Source organism: Triticum aestivum, chromosome 7D (assembly GCF_018294505.1).
Source record: "Triticum aestivum cultivar Chinese Spring chromosome 7D, IWGSC CS RefSeq v2.1, whole genome shotgun sequence".
NCBI classification, from domain to species: Eukaryota; Viridiplantae; Streptophyta; class Magnoliopsida; order Poales; family Poaceae; genus Triticum; species Triticum aestivum.
In genome coordinates this window covers 390000333-390008438 of record NC_057814.1, presented here as the reverse complement: position 1 = coordinate 390008438, position 8106 = coordinate 390000333, and positions in this window count along the sequence as shown.

Genomic DNA, 8106 nt, shown 5'->3' with positions numbered 1-8106 from the left:
TCGGGCGCTCCCGGCGGCGGGCGGCGGCGGCGGCTAGATGCGGGCGGCGGCGGGCTCCTCCAGCGGCGGTGGTGAAGAAAACGGAGGGGGGGCTATTTAAGGAGGGGGGGGCTAGGGAGGCTTGGGGAAGGGGTCGGCCGGCGGCGACGTAAGGCGGCCGGACTCGGGCGGCTCCCGTGGCGTGCTCGGTCTCCAGGAAGAGGAAGACGCGGGCGGGCCGTCGGCTGGGCTCGCCCCAGTCGGCGCGGCGCGTTTGTTTTTTTTTAAATAAGTTCCGCGGGAAAAATTGCGTAGAAAAATAAATAAAAATCAGAAAAACATGAAATAAATTTTCCCCGTCTAGTTAGAAAATCTAAAAAAGGGTGAACATTTTTAAAATCAAAAATAAATATTTTGAAAACATGCATATTTTTAAATGCAATAAAAATTGCAAATAAAATCCAAATAAATTCCAAATAATGATTTTAACATTTTTCCTCCAGTATTTCGATGTTTTGGAGAAGTCATATTTTCTCCTCTCGTTTATTTTAAAATGGAATATTTTTCCGGAGAGAAAAATAATTAAAATCCCAATCCTCGTTTGAAAAATCAAATAAGAAAATTCGAGAAAATCCCCAACTCTCTCCGAGGGTCCTTGAGTTGCTTAGGATTTATTGAGGTTTTGTCAAAATGCAATAAAACATGATATGCAATGATGATCTATGTATAACATTCTAAATTGAAAATTTGGGATGTTACAAACCTACCCCCCTTAAGATGAATCTCGCCCTCGAGATTCGGGTTGGCTAGAAAACAGGTGGGAGTGGTTTTTCCGTAGATCTTCCTCTCGCTCCCAGGTGGCCTCATCTTCTGTGTGGTGACTCCACTGGACTTTGCAAAACTTGATAACCTTGCTGCGGGTAACTCGGCTGGCATACTCGAGAATCTTAATTGGCTTCTCCTCATAGGTCAAATCACTTTCCAACTGAATCGCTTCCAGTGGCACAGTATCTCTCAGTGGTATCTCAGCCATCTCTGTGTGGCATTTCTTCAACTGCGAAACATGAAATACATCATGAACTTCAGACAATCCTTTGGGCAATTCCAGCTTATAGGCAACTTCTCCCATACGTTCCAACACTCTGTATGGGCCGATAAAACGGGGCGCTAACTTTCCCTTAACTCCAAAGCGCTTTACTCCTCGAAGTGGTGATACTCGAAGATACACTCTGTCTCCGACTTCGTGAACTGTCTCCTTGCGTTTAGAATCAGCATAACTCTTCTGCCTGGACTGGGCTACCTTGAGCCTATCGCGAGTCAACTTTACTTTCTGTTCAGACTCCTTAATCAAATCTGGTCCAAACAACTGACGATCTCGAACTTCGTCCCATAATAACGGTGTTCTACACCTCCTTCCATACAAAGCTTCGAAAGGGGCCATCTTCAAACTGGTTTGATAACTGTTGTTATATGAAAACTCTGCATAGGGCAAATTGTCGTCCCAACTAGATCCATAATCTAGCGCACATGCTCTCAACATGTCCTCCAAAATCTGGTTGACTCTCTCGGTCTGTCCATCTGTCTGTGGGTGAAATGCTGTACTAAATTCCAGTCTGGTTCCCAATGTTTCATGTAGCTGCTTCCAAAACTTCGAGGTAAATTGGGTTCCTCTGTCTGATACAATGGTCCTCGGAACTCCATGCAAACATACTATCCTGGTCATGTATATCTTTGCCAACTTAGCACTGGTGTAAGTGGTCTTCACTGGAATGAAATGAGCCACTTTCGTCAAACGGTCGACTACAACCCATATTGAGTCATAGCCTGAACGAGTCCTGGGTAATCCTGTGATGAAATCCATGCCTATTTTATCCCACTTCCATTCGGGTATCGGCAATGGCTGTAGCAATCCTGCTGGCTTCTGATGCTCTGCCTTCACTCTCTGACATACATCACAAACTGCTACAAACTCCGCAATATCCTTCTTCATTCCGGTCCACCAGAAAGTATTCTTCAAATCCAAATACATCTTGGTATTCCCTGGGTGAATCGAGTACGGTGAATCATGGGCTTCTTGCAAAATCAACTTCCTGATCTCCGGATCATTTGGCACATATACACGGTCCTCAAACCATAAGGTATCGTGCTCATCCTCACGAAATCCCTTGGCTTTTCCTTTGCTCATCTTCTCCTTTATCTCTTCAATCTCCTTGTCTGTCTTCTGAGCTTCTCTGATCCTTTCCATCAAGGTAGACTGAATCTCCAATGTCGCTAAATAGCCTCTAGGGACTATCTCCAAACATAGCTCACGTAGGTCCTCGGCTAACTCCTGAGGTAACTCTCCTATCATGAGGGTGTTGACATGACTCTTGCGGCTCAACGCGTCCGCTACTACGTTAGCCTTTCCAGGGTGATAATGCAATCTCATATCATAGTCTTTGATGAGCTCCAACCATCTCCTCTGTCTGAGGTTTAACTCCTTCTGCGTGAAAATGTACTTCAAACTCTTGTGATCCGTGTACACCTCACAATGGTTTCCGATGAGAAAATGTCTCCATGTCTTCAATGCATGCACCACGGCTGCTAATTCCAAATCATGCGTAGCATAATTCTTTTCATGGGGTTTAAGTTGTCGTGAAGCATACGAAACAACTCTTCCTTCCTGCATAAGCACTGCTCCAAGTCCTCGACGAGAAGCGTCGCAATAAACTTCATAGTCCTTGCGTTGATCTGGCAAAATCAACACTGGTGATGTAACCAATCGTTTCTTCAACTCCTGGAAACTAGCTTCACATTCCTCAGTCCAATTGAATTTGGTGTCCTTCTTCAATAGCTCAGTCATGGGCTTAGCAATCCTTGAGAAATTTTCGATAAATCTCCGGTAGTATCCTGCAAGTCCAAGAAAACTCCGGATTTCTCCAACTGTCGTGGGTGATTCCCAACTTGTCACTGTGTCAACCTTGGCAGGGTCTACTGCTATTCCTTCTCCAGAAATAACATGTCCAAGGAATCCAACTTCCTTCAACCAAAATTCACATTTGCTGAACTTGGCATATAACTGATGTTCTCTGAGCTTCTCAAGTACCAATCGTAAATGCTCCTCATGCTCTTCTTCAACCTTGGAAAAGATTAAAATATCATCAATGAACACCACGACGAACTTATCCAAAAACTCCATAAACACTTTGTTCATCAGGTTCATGAAATAGGCCGGCACGTTAGTCAGTCCAAATGACATAACGCTATACTCATACAATCCATATCTGGTGGTAAATGCCGTCTTAGGTATATCCTGCTCTCGAATCTTTAACTGATGGTATCCTGATCGTAGATCGATCTTGGAAAATACTTTAGCTCCTTGCAAGCGGTCAAACAAATCATTGATCATCGACAGTGGGTGCTTGTTTTTGATGGTCACTTCATTCAATCCCCGGTAATCAACAACTATCCTTAGTGATCCATCTTTCTTCTCCACTAGAAGTACTGGTGATCCCCAAGGTGACGAACTTGGGCGAATATAGCCTTTATCCAGTAACTCCTTGATCTGTTTCTTAATTTCCTCCAAATCCTTTGCGGGCATCCTGTACGGTCTCTTAGATATTGGCCCTGTGCCTGGCAAAAGTTCAATCAAGAACTCAATGTCTCTATCTGGTGGCATGCCTGGCAACTCTTCTGGAAATACATCCGGATAATCCTTCACCACTGGTACTTCCTCCTGTACAACTCCTGATAAGGAATTCACTTGAGTCCTCTTCGGCATATGCCTGGATACATACTTGATCCTTTTTCCTTCCGGGGTGGTAGGCAAAATCGTCTTGCTGGCACAATCGATGTTTCCTCCATACAAATATAGCCAATCTATTCCCAAAATCACATCCAAGCCTTGTGATTCCAAAACAATGAGGTCTGTGGGGAAAACATGCCTTCCAATGGCCAACGGTATCTGAAAACATCCTTGGGTGGCCATATACTCTGCTCCTGGCGAGGTTACTAACATGGGGCTTTTGAGGACTTGGGTGGACATCTTAAACTTGTTTACGAATCCCCTTGATATGTATGAATGCGATGCACCAGTATCGAAAAGAACAGTTGCAGTAAATGACTTAACCAAAAACTTACCTATTACTGCATCAGGCTGAGCTTCAATCTCCTCCACGCTCACGTGGTTCACATGTCCTTTGTTGAACGGGTTCGGCTTCTTCCCAGAGCTTCCATTGCCATTTCCATTTTGGGCTTCGGGACAATCAGTTGCATAATGTCCCGTCTTCTGCCACTTGAAACAAGTAATGTGACTTAGATCTCTCTTGGTTGGGGTAGATGGGTTGGTGCGGTTCTGTCCGTTTCCTCCTCCATTCCCATTACCATTCTTGGAGCCATTATGGTTGTGCGAACTACCTCCTCCATGGGTATGCTGAAACTGTCCTCCCGGCTTCGGGGTAAATCGTGGCTTCTGCTGGGCTCCAGAATTGTACTTCCCTTGTCCATACTTCCTCTTACGGTTTTCAATCTGCTGTTGCTTCCCTTCAATCATGAGAGCTCTATCTACCAGTTCCTGGTAGTTGTTGAAAGTTGCTACCATCAACTGCATACTCAGCTCTTCATTCAATCCTTCCAGAAACTTCTCCTGCTTGGCAGCATCCGTAGCAACGTCATCTGGTGCATAACGTGCTAACTTACTGAATTCCTCCACATACTGGCCTACGGTGCGTCCTCCTTGGCGTAGGTTACGAAACTCACGCTTCTTCATAGCCATAGCTCCTGCTGAAACATGAGCTGTACGAAAAGCTTGCTGAAACTGGTCCCATGTGACAGTGTCCATAGGGTGCGTGGCTGTGTAATTCTCCCACCGTGATGCTGCGGGTCCATCTAGCTGATGTGCGGCAAAATGCACTCTTTCCGCATCTGTGCATCCTGCAGTGGTCAACTCCCTTCCAACTTTGCGGAGCTAATCATCTGCAACAATCGGCTCGGTGCTACTGGAAAATACCGGCGGATTTAGCCTTAAGAAACGGGCTAAGTGATCAACAGGTGGTGGTGGCAGTGGGTTGTTGTTGTTGTTGTTGCCTTGGTTCTGAACTAACACTTGCATCAAGGCATTCTGTTGCTGAATCAACTGGGTGATCTCTGGCGGGAAAACAAATCCGGTGTCGCGTCTCGGAGGCATCTGATAGGTTTAGAAAAGATGAGATTTAAGAATAGAATGAGGTCTAGAGAGAAAACACTACCCATATGCTCATGAGACAAATTCAATCAATATCACTCAATCAATCCAAACAAGACAAAACAATCGATCTAACTAGCGTTACAAAGTGCTTGAGCTACACTACTAAATGGGGGAAAAACTACTACTGATATGGTGGTCTACTAAAAATTCTGATCCGTTGAAGACTCCATGATGTCTGCTCCAGCTTCATCAATCCATTCGTCTTCACTTGGTTCCGAGTCGGTGTCGTCGATGATGATGTAGTTATCCGGACAAGTGCATTCGTCGACTTCTGCTTTTGGCACTGGATTTCCCACGAATGTTCCAATCTTATTCTCCAGGTCGTCAATCTTCCCTACTAGTGTGTTGATTTCCTCCAAATAATCTTCGCGGTTAGCCTTGAGTTCTTCTTGGAGTTCCTTGATCTTCGTGAATGCCTTCTTCAGTTCTTCCTTGTCCGTGCATATCTGATTCTCCTGGCGTCGAATATGTTGGTTCTGCTCCTGGATGAAAGCTGCAATTGATCCATCCTTCTTGGTCTTGATCATCTCCCATTGCGCGTCTCGACGTCCACAAATTTGATAAATTGTATCCTTAAGGTCCTGGTGATAGACTTCTCCAATGCGTCCCATGGCGATATGTGCGGCCATGCTCTTCCCTAAGCTCCAAGTTGGTGCTTCGAAAACCAATCTCATGGGTTCCGTAATTGGCGCAAAAGTTCTTCCTGGAATGATAACTTGAATCTTCCAGCTCTCCTCTTCAGGTAAAGTGGCGTTGTAGGTTCCGGTGATGCTTGGTATTCCTATGTTCAAGTACTTGGTGACTTCCTTCAAGTGTCGTCCAAACGGCGTGTCTTCATCTGGTTGCATGAACTTGCTCCTTGCCTTCGCCATTCCTAAAAGAGTAGAAAGTGGAGAGGGGTCAGAAATGAGAGGAGAGAAGTTTTCTAGGGCTTAAGCTTAGTGGTCGTGTCCTATAGTCAGCGTGTGCTCTGATACCAACTTTGTAGCGACCAGACCTCAAATGGCCTGTGCTGCTGTGCACCAGTGTCATCCCTGGATCAGTAATGCTGACACGCACAGTACAAATAGAGGATTTATAACAGAGTAGCAATCACACACTTATTACATCGAATATCTCCGAAGAGATTAAGTATAAGAAAACATGGCTTAAGGCCATCTAATAATGATAACAGCGGAAGACTTGGAAGATAAGTGAGTCCATCAACTCCAGCGGCATCACTGAGTATAAGACCACGACCTAAGGCACCTTACTCGTCGTCTGAAAAGTCTGCAACATGAAATGTTGCAGCCCGAAACGGGTCAGCACATAGAATATGCTGGCAAAGCAACACATAGAGAGCAATGAACAATGATAATGCTATACTATATGCATATATGGCTGGTGGAAAGCTCTATGGTTACAGTTTTGCGAAAAGCCATTTTTTTCCTACTGCAAAGGAATAAATTTTATTTAACTATCATGGTGGTTGAAACATTGAGAAGGTACCTCCAACTCAATCCCAATTAAGTAACATCATTAACCCAACAGTATTAATTAAAGTATCACGGTGATGAGATTCAAATGACAATCCAGATACTAGATACTCAAGTTGTCCATAACCGGGGACACGGCTAATCATGATCAGTTTGTACACTCTGCAGAGGTTTGTGCACTTTTCCCCACAAGACTCGATCGCCTCCGCTTGATTCTCGCACTGCATGATGTTTGAGAAACGGATGACCGAGACACAGTCTTTCAGAAACAATCACCCTCTACTCTGGATGGACCGGTACACCTACTTTCCCCTACATCTGCTAGCCCACCTCTTCAAGAGATCCTGTAACCTACTCAACTATGCTAGATCCCATAATAGCTTGCGGCTGCACACGGAAGTTTCTAGCATGAATAATCTTATGATCCCTTTGAGCCTGGGTGGCGGACCTTATACATACAGACAACACTGGGTTCTCCAGGTGCCTCAATCCACCCAGATGTGAGTTTTAGTTGCCACCTTAAGTTGAACCATTAATTAACATCTCACATCTGTCATGGATATCACTCAAACCAATCCACGTCTATGCATAGCATGGCATATAATAGCAACGTAGAAGTAACTCCCAAGGGTTTGATAAATAAAACAGGTAATAGGTACTACCTCAACTACTTCCCAATACCCACAATTTATTTAGATCCCTAATCATGCAATTGTTTGAGGAATAGATCTAATGCAATAAAACTGGGTATGGAAGGTATGATCAAAGTGTTACTTGCCTTGCTGATGATCCGCAAAACCTAGCGAGTCGAAGTAACAAGCGGCACACTCCGGGTACTCTATCGCAAACAAACAAGCATACAATCAGTACTCGGCTAATGCACAGGTAAAACTCGAATAAAAGATCCAACCAGAAAGTTCAACTTAAGAACTCCGGTTTGCAAAAAGAATCAACTCGAAAGAAGCAACGAAAGTCAAACGGCGAAAGAAAGAAACTTCGTTTGCTAATCTGGATCTAGGTCAAATTTTACTGTAGCAAAAAATTGTTTGAGTAGGTTAAACAGAAAGAGAATTTCGAGACGAAACTCTAGGCGCTTGAATCACCTGATTCCGATAAACGAGCGAAAAGTTAAACAGATTCGAAAATTTGATCAGAAATCAAATCTGAGAAAATAACGAGAAAATCCGACGAAAAAGAAAAACGGACGAACGGTTAAATAACGGACGTTCGTTAACAGAGAAAAACCGACGAACGCGTTCGTTAAAACGAACGGTTCGGTGAACGCTCGTGAAATAAGAAAACCGAAAAAAAACCGATCTAGGGTTTTTTTTAAAAGGTTTTTTTTACAGAAAACCGGTCAACAGCAAAACGGCCGGCGGCAGTACCTCGGCGGCGGGCTCGGCGAGGGGCTCCGGCGGGCGGGGCTCG